This window comes from Petaurus breviceps, unplaced genomic scaffold, assembly GCF_028583685.1.
Source record: "Petaurus breviceps papuanus isolate PSGF00001 unplaced genomic scaffold, PetGlider_PUasm1.0 90633, whole genome shotgun sequence".
Classification (NCBI taxonomy): domain Eukaryota; kingdom Metazoa; phylum Chordata; class Mammalia; order Diprotodontia; family Petauridae; genus Petaurus; species Petaurus breviceps.
Window position 1 is genome coordinate 4,516,741 of NW_027187293.1, and position 22,970 is coordinate 4,539,710.

Sequence of the window (22,970 nt, forward strand, 5' to 3'; positions counted from 1 at the left end):
TAGACTTCCATAATCTTAGCAGATAAGTAATTACAGAAAAAGAACTAGAAATTTAAAAAAGCTAAAAAAGAAATTGGGCCACTTATGTGAGGGGAGAAGAGATAACCAACGTATAGCCTGTGTGGTCCACTGAGCTCTTCATATTCGTCAAGGGAAGGTGAATAGAGCCACCAGCACCCAGTTGGCTCTAGCGGTTGCTCCCCTTGTGAGAAATGGATGAAAATATGTAAATAAGAGTAATTTAAGATAAGGAGGCATGGATGAGTGTGATTGAAATCTGTGGTGGTGAAATCCACATTGATAAGATCACAAATACATTCAAAATTTGAATTTCTTGGGGCGGCTAGGTGGTGCAGTGAGTAAAGCACTGGCCCCAGAGTCGGGAGCACCAGAGTTCAGTTCTGGCCTCAGACACTTGACACCTACACAAAAAAACTAGCTGTGTAACCTTGGGCAAGTTACTTAACCCCAAATGCCCTCCAAAAGGAAAAAGAAAAAAAAAGAATTTCTCTTATTTTTCTCCAGCTTGTACTTAGGACTTTCTCTACCATGACCTAGAAATCTCTTCACTTTGGAAAATTACCCCAGTCCTGGAATTCACACACTGGAAGTTTCCTTTGTACCCATGGCCCCTCCCTCTGATTGGATGACTCCTTCCAGAACCTCTATTTAAGAAGGGCACCAAGGCAAGACAAAGCTCATTCCTTTGGATTTTCTCTAGCATGCCCCTGTGTTGGGTACCATCTCTCTCACCACCACTTTTCAGATTTGTTTCAAATGTTTTCTTGCCCCATTAGAATTTAAACTCCTTGAGAGAAGGGACTCTTTCTGCTATTATTTTATTTCTGTTATTTAGCTCAGTACCTGGCACTTATTTTGTCTCTTATGCATTCCTATTGATGAATGAAAAGTTTTTTATTATACATGCTTATGAAATTTAAATAAATTTTAATCAGCTTAACTTAATAAAATACCCAATTTAAATAAGTTAAAGTATTCATAGATATGACCTAGAATGATCCGTGTCCCAATTTAATAATAGAAAATGTGTTTAGACAGGTTTTATCTAGGGATAAAAATAGGAAGTGCCTTGAAAAGTTTAACCAATCTGTTTTATAAGAAAAAATAAATATAGATGCTATAACATATTATACTTCAACCTAGTCTGATTTGCATTGTTTCTAGTCAACCCCAACACTCACTCATTATCTCACACTCATACAGATGTCATGTAGCACTCAACTTTTTTTTTTTCCATCCAAGAAAATCATCTCATATTTTGGCTTTTACATCTACTAGGAAGGTGCTGAACACTAGCTAGATCTAAAAATATTCTTTTTTTAATGATCATGGGCACTTACTCCTTATGCAATAATTGAAGGGAAAGAAAAGGGCTAGAAACTAAAAGAAGAGAAAGGTGTCAATATCCATTATGGAATCTAACTTGAGACATTAACAGAAATTGTTTGTCTGGGGAAGAGTAGTAAGTGAAAATGGACCTACAAAGAGCCTCAAAGATGTCATTTTATAGTAGCTACTCAGGTGAAAATGTTTCTCCTACTTACTAAAGAAACCAATTGCATGGCTTTTGTGACATTACCTTACTTATAACAAGAAAGCAAGTTGATAACTACTTGTTTGTCATTTATTCAACAAGTATTTGTTAAGTACCTACTATGGGTAAAATGTTGTACTAGGTATTGGGGCTACAAAGAAAAAAATCATGCAGTCCCTGATGGAGTTTGCATTCTCTTGCCATTTTATTTTTCATCTTTTCATTAGTTAGTTCTCCTTGAATTTTCTAGAATTGTAACCCCATTCACTTCTCACTACGCAGTATACAACTCATCTTTTCCTGAAAGCTTCCAAAAAGCACAAAAGAGTAACCCAAAACTTGAGAGGTAAGCTCCAAAGATGGAAGGAATCAGAGTAGGAATATATAGAAAGATTTCCCAAGTTCAGTTGGTCTAGAATAGGTTTTCCTGACTAGATGCTGACATTTCTAAAAACAAAACAAAAAAGCTCCCTTTAATTTAATAATAATAGAAATTAGAGTTTTCGACAAGTTGTGGAAAGAAACAGACTATCTTCCTCTTCAATTTGACCAGAAATTAGAAATAGACAGAAAATCTTTACCTCTACATACATGGAAAGGGGATACTGGTCACCACTTATCATTATTGTGCAAATTGCCCTCAACTAATTTGTATTATTTTATAATATATAATAACAAAAACTTACATTTATATACCATATTACAATTTTAAAACCCTTTCCTCACAATAATCATGTGAGAGAAGACACTGTGAATATCATCATACCTATTTTTGGGGCTTTTTTTTTTTGGAAGGGGGATGGCAGGGCAATTGTGGTTAAGTGACTTGTCCAAGGTCACATAGCTAGTAAGTGTTAAGTGTTTGAGGCTGGATTTCAACTCAGGTCCTCCTGACTCCAGGGCCAATGCTGTATTCACTGTGCCACCTAGCCACCCCCATCATATCTATTTTTAAAAAGAGGTAACTGAGATTAGAGTCTTAGTAACATTTCCGTCAAATTTAAGTTTAAACATGAGCTTAGTTTTCAGATTTCCAACTCAGTGTTCTTTAGAATATTCCACACCGTAAACATATTTGCAAAATTGTCACCTGATCATTAACAGCACTTAAGTGAGAGTATGGTAATTAAAAATAAAATGGTACTAATCATTCCCAAATGTCAAATGATGATCCTTTTGTCTTATAGAATCTCAAATTTACCAACATCAAACAGGCCTAATCATAAGTCTTCAGCATGCAGATCTTGAAACCATGATGGTGTAGTACCAATGCAATATTAACAGTGCCCATAATCACAATAAAGACTGTGACTATAAGTATCACATGATGTTCAATCACAAAATATACCAGATTCTCTAGACAGAGGACAGAACTGAAGCATTTATTTAGACACCAGAAGACAAAATCCCCAAACCAGTAAGCCAATTACATAATAGTACCAGAGATATTCAGAAGCCATAATATTGCTGAGAGCCACAGAATTCTTCAGTCTTCCCACAAACCAATACAAGATCAATATTTACTCACAAAACTCTCTATCTCCTTATTGAGCATCCTCTCTTTCCCCTAATGTCTGGCTAGTTCTGAACCAGCTTCCTGTGGGCTCTACTTCCCTTCAGCAAACTCCTCCTACCTCAGACTCCATGTGACTACAGTCAGCCTCTTAGAGGGCAGAGTTTATCTTCACAGCAGGTTAGTTTCCTGTGGACTCTGCTGCAACCTTCAGCAAATTCCCTCCATCACAGGTGCCCTAGGTCTATTAAATAGGGGCAGGGAAAATCTTCAAATTCCCATTCCCATTACATATGCAGAAAATAAGAACATTTGATTTATGATGTTTATTTACATTTTTCAGTGTCTTCAATGATGATTTGAAGTTTAATGAAATATTGTATGACTTTAAAAACAAATTCCATGGACTATTAAGACTAGTGTCAGAAGGCAGTTGAATTTGATTTAAATTTGTTTTATTTATTAAAGAAGTATAGGTGAATAGCACAATTGAATTTGTTAGAAAAAAGGAACCTATGATTTTGCAATTTGCACTGTATTTTTCAATTTAAACTTGTTTCATTTTAATCAGAAAGTTATTAGACATTATATCTAGCCATTCAGTCATTTCTTCCTTCTGTTAACAACAAAACGTTAAAGCTAGAAGGTAGCTTAGATAACATCTTATCTAACCCCCTTTACTTTTAAATTATGTCCTTTGAAAGCAGTATTTGGTGGTATTAGTATGGTGAAATCTGAAGTTTCAAAATGACAGTAATATGTCATCCCCAAAATATGAACATCTTATCCTTATTAATTAAATTTCAAAACAAATACACTGAATGTTCTCTATGGAATTTATTCAAAGACAGTAAATGTCAATGAGCATTATTGGGACATATTTGCATGAAGTTCCTTTCATTTGGGGATGGAAGGAAGACATTTAAATTCCCTTATCTATATAATCTTTCCCCTTAATGTTCTATGATATCAATAATAGTCTTTCAAGATCAAGTTTCATCTGCAGAGTAATTCTCAACTGCAAGGTTGACAGTTAGCCCCATTTTGCCCACCCCTCCTCTGTAGATTCTTAGGGTCAATTCCAAGCATACTCCATATCCTCTATTAATTTATTCAGTTTAATTATCACATCAATGTCAAATCCTCAGGGACTCCCACTAATTGTTTAGTTCTTCATTTAGACCTCTTCTAAAAATCTCTATTAATAGCTTTTCTTCATAGGCTAAAGTGGTCTTTAATTGACAGAAATTGATAGCCAATCAATTACATTTCTCTATCCTGCTTATTCTCACAGAGCTGCCATTGTACCATTAATTCCTGCAGGTTTTTTCAAACTAAAAGAAACTCATTTTTTAGGCAGATCCAAGATGGTAGAATAAAAGTAGGGAGTCATCTGAGATCTCTCCTAAACCTCTCCAAATATCTGTAAAAAATGACTCTAAAATTCTAGAGCTGCAGAACCAACAAACAGATGGAGTGAAACAAATTTCTAGACCATGACTACTTTCTAATAGGAAATGTCTATTGCACCTAGATAAGAGGGGAGCACAATCCAGCTTAGCCTGTGCCCTCACAACCCTGGCCACAGCAAACCAGGAGAAGACCTTGGAAGTGACTGAATCAGAAGCAGCAGCAGTTATTTCCAGAACTCTCAGCTCACAGATGATAAGGGGGTAAAACAACTGGTCGGAAGATCATAGGGGTCTTTTTGTGCTAGCACAGAGACAAGATTCTCTTGCCTTGCTCATACTTGGATGCATATCCCAGTCCTGGGTTGTAATCTCAGGGCAACAAGGAACATAGCAGAGCTTGTGGAAGGAGTGGGGTCGGGGACACTCCTTTTAGTTCCAGGGCAGAAAAGAGTGCTTGTGATTGCTCACAGAATACAGCACAGGCCAAGAGAGTAGTAAACAGCTCTCCTTAGATCATACCACGCTGGGAGAACTGAAAATTTACAGGTTCCTAGAAATATCTCTGAACAAAAAGTCACAAAAACTCTGAAGCTTGGGACAGTGTGCCTTCTACCTTGGAATCAGAGCCCTACTTTAACAAGGAGGTAAAAGTCAAGTAATAGGCTGGGAAAATTAGAAAATAATGGAAAAAAAAACAACCTCTGACTAAAAAGTTACTATGGTGATAAGGAAGATCAAAACACACACTCAGAAGAAGATAACAAAGTCAAACTCCTATATCCAAAGCTTTCAAGAAAAAAAATATAAACTGGTCTCAGGCCATGGAAGAGTTCAAAAAGCATTTTGAAAATGAAGGAAGAGAAGCAGAAGAAAAATTGGGAAGAGAAAATGAGAGTAATGCAAGAAAATCATGAAAAACCAGCCAAGAGCTTGGTAAAGGAGATACAAAACACACACACACACACACATGCACACTCACTACTGAAGAAAATGACAATTTACAAAACAGACTAGGCAAAATGACAAAAGAGGTCCAAAAAGTCAAAGAATGCTTCAAAAAGCAGAGTTGGTCAAATGGAAATGGAGTTCCAAAAGTTCAGTGAAGAAAAGAGTTCCTTAAAAGTTAAAATGGAGCAAATGGAAACTAATGACTTTATGAGAAATCAAGAAAGAATAAAACAAAACCAAAATAATAATAATAATAATGCAATGTGAAATATCTCTTTGGAAAAATAACTGACCTCAAAAATAGTTCCAGTAGAGCTAATTTAAAAATTATTATACTACCTAAAAGCCAATATTTAAAAAAGAGCTTTAGACATCATCTTTTAAGAAATTTTCAAGGAAAACTGCCCTGATATTCTAGAACCAGAGGGTAAAATAGAAATTTAAAGAATCCACTGATTACCTAATGAAAGTGATCCAAAATGAAAAATGCTGGGGATATTATGGCCAAATTCCAGAGCTCCCAGGTCAAGTAGAAAACATTGCAAGCAGTCAGAAAAAAAAAAACCCAGCAACAAATTGCAACAATTCTGAAGTACCACATTATTTCACATATGACACAAAGGAGACACTAGAGTTTTGAGATTCTAGCCTCTAAGAAGTTCACTCTTGATCTGGTCAGAAAGTAAAGACAGGAAGACAGCTTCAGCAGGGTTACTAATCTTACCTACTGACTTACTATTCTAGTCTACTCTTCTCAAAGGGTTGCTGATAATGGACGCACCAACTCCTACAGTATTCCCTAATCACCCTTCTCTCAGGGGCCAGCAAGAAGGAGAGGGGAGTAGCAACTACCTCTACATCTTGATGGGGTCAAATGAGAAAGGTATGGCTTGTGCAGTCTCCTAAATTCCCTCAAGCCTCAATGTAGGATGGTTGACATAGGTACATGTAATTCTCTATGCATTACCCAAATCCCAAATGGGTTTCTCCATGGATTCCCCTATGGTTTCTCCACTCACTGACCAGTGTGCACTTGCTTTATAAGGCAACAGACAAATCAGGCATCTTGGCAACATTAAGCTCACAGGTTGACTTTATCAATATCATCATAATGTTCAAACATAGTAAATATCAATTATGTCACCTCCATATCTCATGGTGCAGTCACAACAGGACTGTCTGTCGCTATGATTCTAGGAATTGCTATCTAGGATCCTTGGGGCTATTCTGGGAGTTACTTTCAAACTAGATAACTAGCCATGGTCATGGATCCTGAGAAACTGAACTCTAAAAAGGATAACAAAATTTTCCTTATGTACACACTTCATACCTATTAGATTAGCTAGTAGGACAGAAAAGTTAAATGACAAATGTTGGAGGAGATGTGGGGAAAATGAGTCATTAATGAGTTGTAAAGTGATTCAACCATTCTGTAGAGCAATTTGGAATTATGCTCAAATGGCTATAAAACCATGTATATCCTTTGTCCTAGCAATACCACTACTAGATCTGTATCCCAGAAGAGATAAAAAACAAAAGGGAAAAGGACCTATAAGTACAAAAATATTTATAACTTTTCTGCAGGCAAAGAATTGGAAATTGAGAGGATGCCCATCAACTGGGCAGTGGCTGAACAAGTAGTATGTGATTATGATGGAATACTTTTGTCCTATAAGAAACCATCTGCAGGATGCTCTCAGAAAAACCTGGAAAAAATGTAATGTGTACAAAACAACAATAACATTGTAAGATGATCAGGTGTGAATGACTTAACTATTCTCAGCAATACAATAATCCAAGACAACTATGAAGGACTTATGATGAAAAATGTTATCCATTCCCAGGGAAAGAAAGGATGATGTCTGAATACAATTTGAAGCATGCTTTTTTTTTACTTTATTTTCCTTGAGTTTTTCTTGTCCATGTTTTCTTTCATAACATGAGTATTATTTTTTGCATGACTATACATGTATAACCTGTATTGAACTGCTTGTCTTTTCAATGGGGTGGCAGTGGTGGGTTGGGAAGGAAGAAGGGAGAGAATTTGGAATTTAAAGTTTTAAAAACAATTTTTTTATTACAGATAACTGGGGAAAATAACATACTAAATATACATTAAAGATATCAAAAAAACAAAGAAGTGATTGAGAAAAAAAGAAACTCATTTTTGAAGTACTGATAGTTTCTTAGAGGATTTCCTTCCTCTATCAGAAAAATATCTTAATGACAACTCCTTCCAGTTTGCCAATACCATATTCTACTCCTGCCAGATCTTCTACTATAGCTTTTAAGTTTTAAAGGCCAATTTGCATCAACCAATAAAGGCTATGATCTGAAAATGCCTTCAAACTAGGTGGCACTGTGAATAGTGCACTGGGCCTGGAGTCAGGAGCACTTGAGTTAAAATCAGGCTCCAGGCTCAGACATTTGACACTTACTAGCTGCATGGTCCTGGACAATTCACTTAACCCTCATTGCCTTGGAAAACAAACCAAGAAACAGAAAAAAATGCTTAGCATAAAACAACTCTCTTTGAACGTCATAATGCAAATATCTATATGAGTGGCAGAGCCTGAATTTAAACATCTATATTCAATCTGTGTCTAAAGAAGCAATTCCAATGATCTGATGTTTGATTTTCAACATTCTTAAATGGCTTATATCAACCTGCCTGAGAAAGGAACAATCACATTTTTTCACTTGCCAAGCTTGTTCTATTTGAAAATTCATTTGATTATGTAAATATTTAAATAAAATGCATAAACTTTATGTGGAAAAAAAAAACCTGAATAATCATACTGGCCATTCAAAAAAAAAAAAAAACAAACCTCAAAAAACAAGGCAGTGACCCATGCTGAAAAAAGAATAATGAAAATACTAATGGGTTTTGGAAATAAATTGCTTCTTTTGATAATAATATTTAGAAAGGCACATTCCAAATATCACCTTTGAAAATGCAGCTGTGACATTCTTAGATGCACACTTGACAATCTAATGAGTTCCTGAAAATACATTTAGTCAAAATTTCAACCTCTTAAAAATTTGGAAAGGTCAACTTTGATGTGATGAATTATAATTCTGACTATTCCTATTGTAGAAGTGTTCTCAGGAAATAGAAAACATTTAATATTTCTATTGCTTATGATGTAAACAACATACTCAGTCCTTTTCTTTAATCTCTCCTGGCAAAAACCTTTTGGAATTATTAAGTAATTTCTCATGAATATAATAATTTACAGTTTAGAAAGCATTTCTTTATATGATTCATGTAAAAATAGATAGTGCAAGTATTATAATTCCCAATTCATAGATAAAGATATTTGGCCTAAAAAGGTTAAGTAGACCACGATGACACAACTATTAAGTTCAGAGCCAGAATTCAAACCCAGGTTTTATGTGTCCAAATATGGTTCCCTAAAACATTCAAGATGTCAGAGCTAGTAAGAACATTTCACGCTAGCATAACTAGTCAATGTTAGATAATAACTACTAAACACACTGCTATAAGCCAGTCTGCTTTGACATTAATACAGTTTAGAATCAGTGTCTACATTCCACTAGAATTAAGGTACCAGACAAAACTTTGAGGAAAGGCTTTAAGAGAATTTACATGAAGGTCAAATGCAATTTAAAATGGGATAATACATCCCAATAAAGATATGAGACCACTTTCCATTATAAAGACAAAACAGAATTCTCCATTTTGGAAGAAATGACTTCTAGTCGTTCCTCATAAATGAAATTCCATCATATGCCTTGCAAAAAATGATTTTCTTAGTAATCACTATCTTGGAGACTCAGACCTAGCCCAGCTCCTCTCCCTTTCTCCCTTCCCTCCCCAGTCCTTCAAAGTCCTGACTTTAAGTTTTTTTTTTTTCAGAAAGACATTTCTGATAATGAATTTTCAGTCTCCTTATCCTTGGTCAAACCCCGACTCAAGCCTGAATTGATTTAATCAAAGGTAAGGAAGCTCCATAGTGTTCTGCTCAGGCTTGGGTAGAGACAGATTCTCTCCAGATAGACCAAGTGGTCTGGTATGGTTGTGGGGTGGTCTGATAAAATAGGTATTTCCTGTGTCTGTGGGTAAAACAATGATGGGGTGAGAGCCCCTGCTGAAAAGGTATATTAACTGGGCACCCCAAATCCCAAATCAAGCCAATTTCTAGACTGGCTCCATTGGTGGAACTCAGTTTTTGACTACAACTCCTCATACATGCTGCCAGCTTGAGAGAAATAAAAACATGGACTTGGACAATCTCATTTTATTTGTCTTTCTTAGATCAAACTCTGCCAGGTTGACAGCCTCTATATCTTTCCAAAAGTTGTGTCCTAGACCTAGAATGCGCTCTTTTCTCACCTATATTTTAGAGAACCTTTACGTTCCTTCAAAGCTCTGTTCAGGTGCCCCCTCCAAAAGGAGTTTCTTGTTCCCCTAAGTTATTATACCTTTCCCTTGAAATTATTTTCTATTACTTTGTATGTACGTATGCATATATATATATATATATGCATAAATGTATATGTCTATATAAAACATATACGTACATACACATTCATATATGTATGCAAATAATAAAAATTTACATAACATTATTTGCCAGATATTATACTAAGTGGTTTACAATTATTATCTCATTTGATCCTTATAACAACCCTGAGATATAGGTGTTATTGTTATCCCCATTTTACAGAAGTGGAAACTGAGGTGAATAGAGCTTAAGTGACTTGTCCAGGGTCACAAAATCAGTAAATAAATGTCTGAGGAAGCACTTGAACTTAGATCTTTTTGACTTTCTTTATGTCTGGCACTTATCTATTCCTAGTATAAGGAAGTGTAGTGAAGATCAGGTATGGCATCTTGGTGGTGCAGTGAATAGAGGGCTAGGCCCAGAGTCAAAAAGATTTATATTCCTAATTTCAAATCCAGCCTCAGGCACTAAAACTGTGCAACCCTGGGCAAGTCACTTACCCCTTTTTTGCCTAGTTCCTCATCTGTAAAATGAATTGGAGAAGGAAATGGCAAAGCACTCCAGTATCTTTGTCAAGAAAACCTCCCATAGGTTCATGAGGAGTCAAACACGAATGAGAAAGAACAGCAGCAATAACAACAAAGAACAATAGGCAATAAACTGAATCCGACATTTAGCCTTCAGGCAGGAAAGCACTCAGTAGGTAAAGTTATCTAATGGAGAAGCTTGACTGGATGAATATGTCAGTGAATACAGATAAACATATACAATCAAATCATATTAGAGTGAGGAACAAGTTTAGAGATGAAGTTCAATTTCCTCAGTTTACTCAAGGGGAAACATAAGACCAAAGAGACTGAGTTTTTGCTCAGGGACACACAACTAAGTAAATATCATGGACATAACAGTAACTTAGATTATGTGCACTTCAGGTTTCTAAGACAGAATATTATTGTAGCATGTCTGTGACATACAGAGGAAACAACAGAAACCAAATTCTGCCATATATACATATGTATACATACAATGTACATACACACACATATAGACATTTGGCACAGTGAATATCACTGGAGTCAGGAAGATCTGAGTTCAAATCCACTTCAGAAACCTACAAACTATGTGATCCTGGGCAAGTTATTTAGCCTTTGTTTCCCTCAGTTTTCTCATCTGTAAAATGGGGTTAATAATAGCACCTATTTCCCCAGGTTGTAGTAAGGATAAAATGAGATATTTATGATGCATTATTAGTTCCACAAAGACAAAAGAGTTAAAAATTTAAATAATTATTTTTTGTTCAAACAAGTCGGTGTTCTTCATTTTTTTTCTTTCAAAGTTATTTTCTTGATGCTTCCTATCCCCATTCACTCACAAAGAATGGAATCTTCATAGCTTTTCCTACCCTAAAATTCCTTAATAAAATATTTGTAAAATAACAATGCTTGCTTAGCAATGACAGAAATGATTTCCTAAAAAAGTACATGTTAAATTGATTTTGTCAAGGTTAGTACTTCAGCAGATTCATGATTTCAGACCCAATAAAAGTCAGAGTCAGAATCTACTCTTTACTAAGTGCCTACTAATTTCTAAGCACAGTGCTGGATGTTGAGGGAATGAAGAAAGGCATAACCCAGTCTCTGTCCTAAAGGTATTCACAATATAATGGGGAAAGATAACGTAAAAAAAAGTTCAAAAGTGGGTGGTACCCAGGGAGGGGGACAAGATGAAGTCCTATAGCCACTGTGGAAAATGATCTGAGGAGATGTGAGTCATAGAATTGATTTTATCTAGAAGAATTATGAGTTTCTAGAGGTCATGAAGTCTAAGAAAGCAGCTGGGTGGGAAATAATGAGGTGCCTTTCTCAAAAGAGAGATCTGGGAGGAACTCTTAGATGAACGCTTCACCCTTTCCAACCAGAGAGATGGAGGGCCCCCAGGGGAAGGGAGGTGTGAATTTCCTAGTTAACATCATTTCATAGGATGGTGTTTTTAGAGATGCTAGAATCCAACAGTCAGCTGGGAAGTGATATTTAATTATTGAAGTGAATATATTCTTTCTCAACCCACATCAATCTTCATCAAATGATTTAAGTCTTGGGGGTCAATTATTTGAAAAGAATCTCTCTTGATTTAGAACAATTATTTCAGAACAGAAACATGAAGTCCATTACCAAAGCAAAAAATATGTGACTACCTTGTAACACCTGCCAGAGTATTTGCTCTATGGACATACTCTTCAAGAATTCAGGATCACCTCCATACTACAGAAAAAACAAAACAAAACAATGATATATGACAGGAGTGGAGATGTTTCCTCTTGGCCACTGAATAATAGGTGGCAGCTAGGTGACATAATGGATAGAGTGCTAAGCCTGGAGTCCTGAAGTATCATCTTCCTAAGTTCAAATCTGGCTTTAGCCATTTATAAGCTATGGGACCCTTTTAAGTCACTTAACCCTGTTTGCCTCAATTTCCTCATCTGTAAAATGGAGAAGAAAATGGCTAACTACTCTCGTATCTTTGCCAAGAAAACCCTAAATGGAATCACAAAGAATTGAAAATGATTGTGCAACAATAATTAAATGATAATCTCTGTTGTTGTTGTCTGTCCTTGAAGAGGACTATGTTCTTGAAAAGGAACTTGGCATCAGGAAGATGATGCCATGATTTGCAAATGAATTGGACTTGAGTGAAGGAGGGCTGTACAAAGTCACCAGCTCTACTTTCTCCTCCTGAGCCATCTGGGTCCAATGACAAGATGCAATTCAGGATTACTGTAGATGTCTCACAATCTCTTGTAACCCTAAAGAACAGTTACTACCATTTTCCTCAGTCTTTGATTCTATACTTTGGAATATGATGCTTTTGTTTGGTAATTAACATAACCAAACATTTGTTGGTATAAACACAATATTATTTTCCAATTGAGTCTACGAAACCAATATTTTATATATAACTTTTTCCCCCTAAATTTCACTGATGTAGATAAACCCCCCAAAATGTAGAATTAAATACCTTATGATGTACAGCTACCCCAAATACTTAAAGAGTTTAAAAGATTAAATGCAATTAAGATTTCATGCAAAATATGTGCTTAAGTAGTTTACTATTTTTTAAAGGGATCTGTTTAACTATCTTAAGTTAGTACAAGTATCTATTCTATCTCGATTAAGTGTAAGAATTGTCATCATTTATATAGTTCTACTTAGTTTAAATGTGTGTATGTATACATTTTTCTTTCTTTACTTCATATTTTCTAAAAGTTTTCCATATCTATCCATTTTTTAATATTTGTTATCACATAATAGTTTTCCTACAAGTAATACAATTGACCCTGTTTTTTTTTCCCAGTCATTTTTCAGTTGTATCTAACTCCTCATGTTCCCCCACTCCTCTTTTTTGGGGGGGGGGCAGAGATACTGGAGTGGCTTGCCATTTCCTTCTCCATCTCAATTTACAGATGAGGAAACTGAGGCAAACAGAGTTAAGGGATTTGCCCATGGTTGCCAAATTTGAATTTAGCAAGATGTCTGCCTTACTCCAGGACCACTGCTCTATCCACTGCCTCACCTAGCTGAAATTTGTTCAGTCATTGCCCAATTGCTATTCACATGGTTTATTTCCAACTTTCTGCATTTTTATCCCAGTTGATTCTCATTTTACAGAAATGGCATCATTTATTCCTTAATGAATAGGAATGATTTTTTTCAACTTCATCATCATTGTTTACAATTTTGAAGCAATACATGACTCATTAAATAAAGTTCTGGGAGCAACCTAATTTTGACTAGCTCACTTTGGCTTAGTTTGTCACCAACTTAGCTATGAACAACCTTTTGTTTTTCCTGGTTTATTGGAAGCTCTCTTTTACTATTTTTTTCTTTTTTAAATCATGAGATGTTTTATTAAAAAAAAATTCCCTTATACAGACATATGGCTTCTCTCCCACCTCCATGTTTCAAATTTACTTCAAAACGCCTACACAGAGATGGAGGTTCCTTACATGTCAAAAGATGAGATGTTCCAGAAGTTGCACACACATTTGCAAGTAGAGAATTAGTGAAATGGAAAATTACAATACCTAAAGACTGTGGAGAGGTAGCTGCCTACAGTGTAGAGATTCTCAGCTTTGGTTTATTTTCACAGATTTGAATGATCCCAAGGAACAAGAAAAATACTAGAATCTTAAATTATTAAATTGGTCACACTCTAAATTAAAAAAAAAAAACAAAGTTTTAAATTCCTTTTATTTCCCTGGTTATAGATCAGAATGAGAAAAAGCAAGAGAATTGAACCCTATTATATTTCATTGCTCACTATTTAGATATGCTTCAGGTCATTTAAGAAAACAAAGCATAAAATCAAACGCTGATGCATCAATCAATTTTTAAAGTTATAGAGCTGTCCTTAAACACTAAAATTTATTGAATGATAGTAATAATTATTTGTCAGAATACATTATGATTACTAATTAACCGATAAAAACAACAATAATCTATCACATTTATTAGTTGTGTATCTTTTGGCAAATCACAATCTTTTCGTATTCCAATTTCCTTAGATTTCTAGGTCTATCCACTAAACCGAAGTCTCTTTCCTGTCCCTATTTAGCAACTGCCTATTAGAATTTCACATTAGATCCCCTGTAATCACTTCAATTTTAAAATATCCAAACCAAACTCATAACCTTTAACTCTCAAAGCCTTCCTCCTTAATCTATTAGTGTGGAGGGCATCCTTATTCTTAAACTCACTGAGATTTATAGCTTCATTGTTAGATTTATAACCTCATCTTTCACTTCATTATTCAGTCATCACACAAACTCAATTAGTTGTCAAATTCTGTGTCTTTCTCTACAAGATTTTTCATAGATCTGCTTCTCTCTAACTCACACAACTACCATGACACTTCAGACATTTGTCATCTTTGGTCTGAACTATTGCAATGGCCTCTTACTTGATCAATCTACCAAAAGCCTCTTCTACACTCCAATCAATATACCATCTGCTGAAGTGATTTTGCTCAAGCACAGATCAGATCATGTCACCCTCCATAATCAGTTAATTACTGATGAGGTATGGGCTCTGGGAGTCCCCTGGAGCTCTCCTAGATTCCTTGAGGTACAGGCTCTGGGAATTCCCCTTGAATTCTGATTAAATTGTCCCATTTAATGATGCATTTGCATGAGGCAATAAGCCTCATTGTGGCTGGGCCCAAACCTCTGTTACTAGACTTCCCACCCTTGAACCTATCAAAATATCAATCCACTCTTGAACTGGCCTAGTCCACCATTGTCTGTAGTCTCCAGGTAGCCTCCAGCAACATCCCACCCTTAATCACTCATTGATCTCATCTGACTTCTCCTGAAGACCCTCCCCAAACTTCTCCTCCAGACCACCCCTAGATTCTTCCCACAGCCCCATCTTGTCTCCATGTTTGTGTGAGCACCATAGAATTACCTAGCACAAGTTTACTCTGTGTCCAATACAAGCAAACTTTTAATAAAATTTACCGTTCTTTGGCCGAGAAGACTTGAGTCGAATTCATTTGGCATGACCTGGAATGTTGGTGTTTTGGGGTCTCCAGAGCAACCCTAATCCTCTTTATGGGTAACCTCTTCAACTACTACTTTCCTAACCTCTAGCATTCAATATAAACTCTGCTGCTTTGTCACTTGAAATTCTCCACAACATTTCCTATGCTACTTTCTAATGTTCTGACCCCATTACTCCCATCCATTCACTCTATGATCAGCCATCCTGGTCTACCTGCTGTTACCCATACACGATACTGTCTCTTCCATATCATATTTGCAATATCTCATGTCTGTAATTACTTTCAATCAATCAACAAGTCAATAAGCATTTATTAAGAACTGATTACTCGTTAGGTAATGTGCTGTCTGTTGGGTATACAAAGAAAGGCAAAAGACCATCCTCTGCCATTAAGGAGCACACAATGTAATGGGAGTGACAACATGCAAACATATTACACTCACACATACACACACGAACAATATATATTACATATGTGTATATACACATATACATGTATCTATAGACATTTCTCTTTATCACAAAATAAAATGAGCATTTCCATATATATGGTAAAGCAAAATGAGAGGGGGGTAAACTGAAATTGAAAATCTCTACTATAAATATCTTCCTTTAAAAATATATAATCAGTTCAACATGTAATTTTCAAAAATGACTGGCTTCTCTATCCTTCTGTCCTTCCTTCCACTCTCTTCTTGAATAATAAAAAAACATGTGTCAAAGCCATCTTTTCCTTACCTTTCCTTTACTCTAAATGATCTTATCCCCACTCTTCTCATAAGTGGGTCTTCCATATAGCAAACATCCCACCTTGATCACAACAATAGTTTGCTGTCTAATAACAGAAGTGAAGCTACCATGAGAATTACAACTAGACTTCAGTTTAATTGAGTAATTTTCATGGGTATTTGAAATATGCCACCTCAAAATCACCTTAAACATATGAAATATGGAAGTGGTATAATCCAGTGACAATCAATTAACACATGTGAAGTGCTCTGCAAATATTAAAAGTGTTGCATAAACGTTCACACTTCATATTAGCTATCATTTGGAGTCAAGAGACTCTGGGTTGGAATCCCAGTTCTTCTACTTACTACTCATGTGACCTTCTCTATGCCTCAGCTGCTTACCTGCAAAAGCAAGTTGGACTTGAGTACTTCTATGGTCCCTTCTAGCTCTAAATACATGATTCTGTGAACAATGTTTTAGCAGTTCCAAATGCATGTACCATAACATTCATTTGTCCAAGCCTGGGATCCAGCTACAAATATGCTAATATTCTCACTGGATTCACAATAAAGACATATCACACAAACACAAACAATTTTATTGTAGCCTCTTCCTACTCCTAGTGATGAGGTACAGGCTCTGGGAACATCTCTGAACTCTGATTCAATATTTCCATTTGATGAGGTATTTGTCTGAAGTCATAAGCCTTTCATTATAGCTGGGCCCAAATCTCTATTACTAGCCTAGCCCTCCTTTGTCCAGCTAGCTCCCACCCTTGATCCTCCCAAAAGGATACACTCTTAAACTAGCCTAGCCCTCCATTGTCTGTTATCCCCTGGGAGCATCCTGCTATTTCCCACCCCTAATCTCTAATTAATGGAGTCTCACCTCATTTGACTCCTCCTGAAGACCCTCCCCAACTCCTCCTCTATACCACCCCCTAGACTCCTCCCACAATCTTTCTGTATGTAAGACACATCTTACCTCCCTGAAGAGGCCAGAGAATTATCTAGCACAGACTCACTCTGTGTCAGATGATTCTGGCCTGCTTGTCCAATGCAAGTGTCACAGATACTAAGGCTCCTTAAGAGTCTACCCATTATGGCAAATCTTTAATAAACTTTGCTTTTCTTTGGCTGAGAGAAGACTTGAGTCAAATTCATTCATCAGGATCCAGTGTATTGGTACTTTGGGGTTTCATGCACCCCTAACCCTAACCTCAACAGTTCCCTGACTTCATCACTAGTGCCTTTTCTCTGAGATTATCTTCTATCTACAAGATTTATCTTGTAGAGGCAGAATTGCTTCCATGTTGTCTTTCTTATTAGAACTTGAGTTTCTTGAGGTTAGGGATCATGTTCTTTTTCTTTTTCCATTAAAAATAAATGTTTAGAGAACTCAGCATGGTGAATGGTAAATGATAGTCAACAAGTACTTGTTCGTCCGGACCTAGAGTCTTGAAGACCTGAGTTCAAATATGGTCTTAGACTCTTACTAACTATGTGACCCTGGGCAAGTCACTTAACCCTGTTTACCTTAGTTTTCTCATCTAAAATGAGCTGGAGAAGGAAATGGAAAACCACTCAGGCATCTTTGCCAAAAACAAACAAATAGCAGTCACGAAGAGTCATATACAACTGAACATGGATGAACAACAACACTTAACACTAATAAGTCACTCAACTGCTCTAAGTATTGTACCCAACCCCAAGTCACCCTCCATCTTGTCTCAGTCCCCACCATTTGATGCTGTCTTCTTCACAGAAGTAAAGTCCTGCCACAGGCACAGCATGGGCTGAGAATAACTGCCCAAGGCATATTTCTGGGAAACTGCCCAAGGCATAGTCACCCACCCTGTTCTAGGAAATTGAAACTTAACCTTATTCCATATGAGCCCCTACACTAAGAATTAACCAATTTCATTCCTCTGTATCTGTAACTTCCTGCTTTTGTATAGATCTAACATTTACTTTGTGGTTTTTGTCTTTAAATACTCTGGCTCTAGTACCCATTGGGACTGTCTGATTTGAGTCTACACTCTGGACAGTCATGCACTTGAATAAATCCACATTAAATTTATATCTGGGTCTCATTCATTTCATTTTGGCACAACGAAAGCCCTACAACCTTTATTACAAAATGGTGTAATACAGTTTGTATTAACTCAGAAGGCTAGTATGAAGAAAATAATTTTCATAAATGTGAGTTTTATTTATTATAGGGAAAAGCTACTTATTTTAGTGACTGCACATAAGCTTCACAATTCACAATTAAATAATTGCCAGAGGATATAACACTGCCTCAAAGATAACTGAGAACAGGAAGTCATGTGATTCCTATCCTATTGAAAACCACTAATCTACTGAAAAGCATTTTACCTCTGAATTCTCAAATGTTACAACTAATAGGTCTGAGTTGCGTCACATCATGTAAGAAGCCCAGGAATAATTTATGCCTGGAAGAAATTTTCTGATAATAAAAAGTGTGGAAAAGGTCATCCACTTATATCCTTTTTAAATCCTTTCAAATGTATTCTAAGCTTGAAAAGAAAAAAAAAAGACTAATAACATGGAAAACACCTCAGAGGGCAATTACTATAGCTATAGAATACTAAAGAATGAACATACTTATCAGAAGATCATGATGTCTGGAATAATTATTCTTCTATAAAGTTATTTGTCAAGCAGAATGGCAAATGCCTTAAAGTAGGAATGATAAGAATACTAAAGACAGATATTTACCTTAGGGTCAATTCATCACTCTTCCTCCTTAGGACTGAATGGAAGTACTGTCAATAGATGTTTTAATTAATCTGATGGCTTAATCAGAACTATGAGAGTGTAACATCACAGTAAGCAGAAAGATGATCATTACCACTGTTTATATTTTTGTTGTTGACAACTTTCCTAACAAAATTTTTACTCATTCCTCCCCTCTTCCTAAATTGTTAGCTGCAGGGGTTTTCAGGCTCCAGGTGCATCTTTTGAGCCAAACTCAAATGCCTAGGAGTAGTGATTTTAAATTTGCAACAGGTGAGGGTAAGGTAGTCCTATTTAAACAAGGGTGGGTTGGTTATGTTTTTCTTTCTTTCTTTTTTTTTTTTTTTAAGCAATCGGGGTTAAGTAACTTGCTCAAGGTTACAGGGCCAGGTGTTTCTGGGTGAGTGCTAAGTGTCTGAGCCCCGATTTGATCCCCAGGTCCCGTGCTCTTACTCCCTGTGCTACCTGGCTGCCCCTGGTCATGTTTTTCTACTGAATGTGCTTCACTTAGAAAATTAGGAAGGATTGGACCGAGGACTGATTATGTTTATGAAGATAATGTCCCTAGTTGTTCCAAGAGAATATAAACTCCCTGAAGGCATGAACTGCTTTGTTTTTGGTCATTATCTTTGAAACATAGCTTCTCACTGAATTTGAACTCCTGAAAACCAAGGTTTATACCTTGCTCTTTCTTTTAAAAATATATAATAAATTCAACATGTAACTTTTAAAGTTACCCCAACCGTGACTCTTTCTGATTACCTTTTTTTTTTTCCCCTCTTCTTTGCTTTTAAAAAATGCTTCCATGACTCTCTTTTCTTCTTTTTCTTTCTTATTTTTGGTTTTAATAATGGCACCTATCTCCCAGGAATTTCTCCCCCATGAATAAATATGCAGAACACAATCTTTTTGGATATTAATTATTTCTCCTTTATCCCCTGCAATATAGTTCTCTAGTTCAGTATTTGGTTGTGGTTGACTATAGTTTGAGAAGTTATTCAGATCAACTTTGGATAATTACAGAATAGGTCTTTCTAAATTAGAAAGTTTCAGTCTTTGCTACAATATTCAAAGAACCAATCACCACCAACCCAGTAGAGTCCTGAATGGAGATGTATTTCTTGCAAGGGACCCTGAGCAAGTTACAACCTCTCTGAACTTCTTTCCTCATATACAAAATGGAGGGAGATAAAAAGTAGTTATTTCATATTGCTGTTGGAAGGACAGAGAGAAATAATCTCAGTTAAAGCACACGGCAAACCCAAAAGAATGAAAGTTATTTCTACCTATAGCCTTAGAAGCTAATGCAGTGCCTTATAAAGAGTACTTAATAAAGTTGTTGAGCATTTATTAAGCACCTACTATGTGCCAAATACTTTGCTAAGTACTGGAGATTAAAAAAAAGGCAAAGAAAACAAAACAGCAACAAAAAATGTAATGTAGGTTTGTCTGAGCATGGCTAGTTTATGTAATATGAGGGTGCCCTGAGCATGCTTTGGAGCATGTCCTGCCTGCCTGTAAGACAAATAAAGAGAGCACATAAGATTGCTGCTAGCACAGATTCACTTTTGATTTGGTCAGACAGGAAAGAAAAGGGGTTAATAATCTTACTTTATTCTAGGCTACTTTTCTCAGAAGGATTGCTGATAATGGGAGCACAAACTCTTGCAGAATCCCCTAATCACTTTTCTTGCAGGGGCCAATGAGAAGGAAGGCCAAGTACCCCTACAGCTCTAAGTGATTGATCCAGACAGGCCTACATGTACATCCCCTAAGTCCCCTCAATCCTCAGTGGGGACCAACAGAGGCAAACACAGATTCCCCCCAACCCTTGCCGGGGGCCAGTCAAAGCACTCACAACTTCTGCACACTCAACCCTAAGGTTCCCCCTGAGCCTCAATGAGGCCAGTTGAGGCACACAGCATTAGTGCATTCAACCATAAGATTCCCCATTCACTGACCACTGATCACCTGTTTTATAGGGGCAACAGACAAAGAAGGCATATTGCCAGCAATAACCTCACAAGTTTGTCTCATCCTGTCCCTGTGTCTCGCTGCACAGTTGTATTGAATGTTTGTATTATTTATCATTATATAATGCTGCACAACTGTGGTAGAGATGTTTTGAACCATAACTGTGGGAACTCATATCTAATACTTGGCAACAAGAGATTGTTGTGGCTATGGATCCTGGGAAACTGAACTGTAAGAAATAATAAAAAAAATTCACTTTACACACACCAAAATCCACCTTACTTACACTGCCTAACATGGAAACCTCTGTATCTTTTATCAAATAGATGGGCTAGTATCCTTTGATTGGCTGTCTTTATCTTTAAAATTGGCAAGACTGAGTCACCCTCTCTTTTTTAGCTACTTTTTCTGCCATTCTTTTCTGCTACTCTTATCTAGTAGATCCAGAGGGTGAACTTACTGAATGGGCTCCATGAACTGAACTGGTAAAAGGAGACCTTCCTTTCCCTGCTCTCCCTCTTTTATCCTGGTTCTGAGAAATAGGCTTGGGGGTGTTTGTTTCTGTTCTGTGTTGCCTGTCCCCTTCAGTTTCAAGTGCCGGAGATGGTCCTCAAGAGATTTTTTGGAGTCTGAGCCATGATAACCTTGGAACCAGGATTGTAGGCAGAATAGTATAGCCACTGAAACAGGCAAGGAAGCCATGAGAAACTAGGTTCCAGGGACTTGAGCCTGAGAGGGATTTGGAATTGGAACTAGGCCTGTGGTGTATAGTAAATGAGTTCCTGTGAACCTTATCTTACCCTGCCCAGAGACTGAGGTGTTACAGAAAGTAAGGGAGATTATGTCTCCTTATATAAGGCAAGTAAGTTTTTATATTTGTGATTATAGCTTTTTAAGTAAATATTCCTTTGTAAAATCTAATCTGGCTGTCCTTTGCTAGGTGGAGGCTGAGTACATGGGACCACTCTCTCTAATTTTAGGAACACTATTGGTAGGGACTGAAGCCATTTGGAGCATACTTTTTTTACTTGATTTATTTTATTCTTTTCAACATGGCTAACATGGAAATGTGTTTTGCATGATGTCATATGTATAATGAGTATCATATTGCTTCCCTTATCAATGGACTGGGGAAAGACCAGAGGAAGGGAGAAAATTTAGGATTCAAATTTTTTTCAATGATGTTAAAATACTTTTGAATGTTTGTTGAATTGAATTGACTACATCTGAATGTCTAATTTTTGCATAAGTGAATGCTGGAATAATTTTGGATTTTGACTCCAAGCTCAGCTCTCTATCCACTGTGTCATACTATAAAGATAATCTCAGTTGATTTTCCCAATAACTCTATGGGAAAAGTTTGGTCAATTATTATTATGCTCTTGCGGAAAATGAGGAAGGTAGTTCATGAAGAGGTAGAATGACACTCCCAAGGCCACACATAAAGTTAGTCCCAGAACTAGGGGTAAAGCTCAAATTCCCTAAATATCAGTTCCAAAATCCTAATATTGGTTTTGTTATGAGAGTATATTGCTATTATTCATTGCAGGTATAAATGTTAGCCCTAGGTTTATCTCTCTGGAGAGACCAAATAGGGATCTACCAGTAGGATGATATGCTAAAGAGCAAATCAAACAATCTGCACACACACTTAAATGATGTTGGTATAAAATTAGCAGACAGCATAATGTATTCAAAGGTTTTGTGCAGTATTCACTTGGAATGGAAAATTCAATACATGTTTTGAATGAAAAGTATATGACTATCTAATTTAACTATGAGTCTTATGGAAATAATATTCAATCTGAAAGAACAAAGATCACTGAAACATCTGTAATGAAATAATAAAATAAAAAAGTGTGTAAAAGTATATTTACTGATGTGATAAAATCATACTTGCGACATATGAAGAAGTCTATATTGCACAAAATAGGTCAATAAATGTTTGGTAAAGGTCATATCAATTTCTAAATTTCTAAAAAATAGGAGTCTTTAAAGTTGACTCTAGGAATAGAGTTATCTTTGTCAAAATTTTCACTAGGATCAAAAGATA

General features: G+C 36.3%; 1 protein-coding gene across 1 annotated transcript in view; it reads right to left on the reverse strand.

The window, feature by feature from the left end:
- The window catches only part of CHRM3 (cholinergic receptor muscarinic 3), a 669,187-nt gene that overhangs the window by 338,527 nt on the left and 307,690 nt on the right, over window positions 1-22,970 (reverse strand). The window lies entirely within an intron of this gene.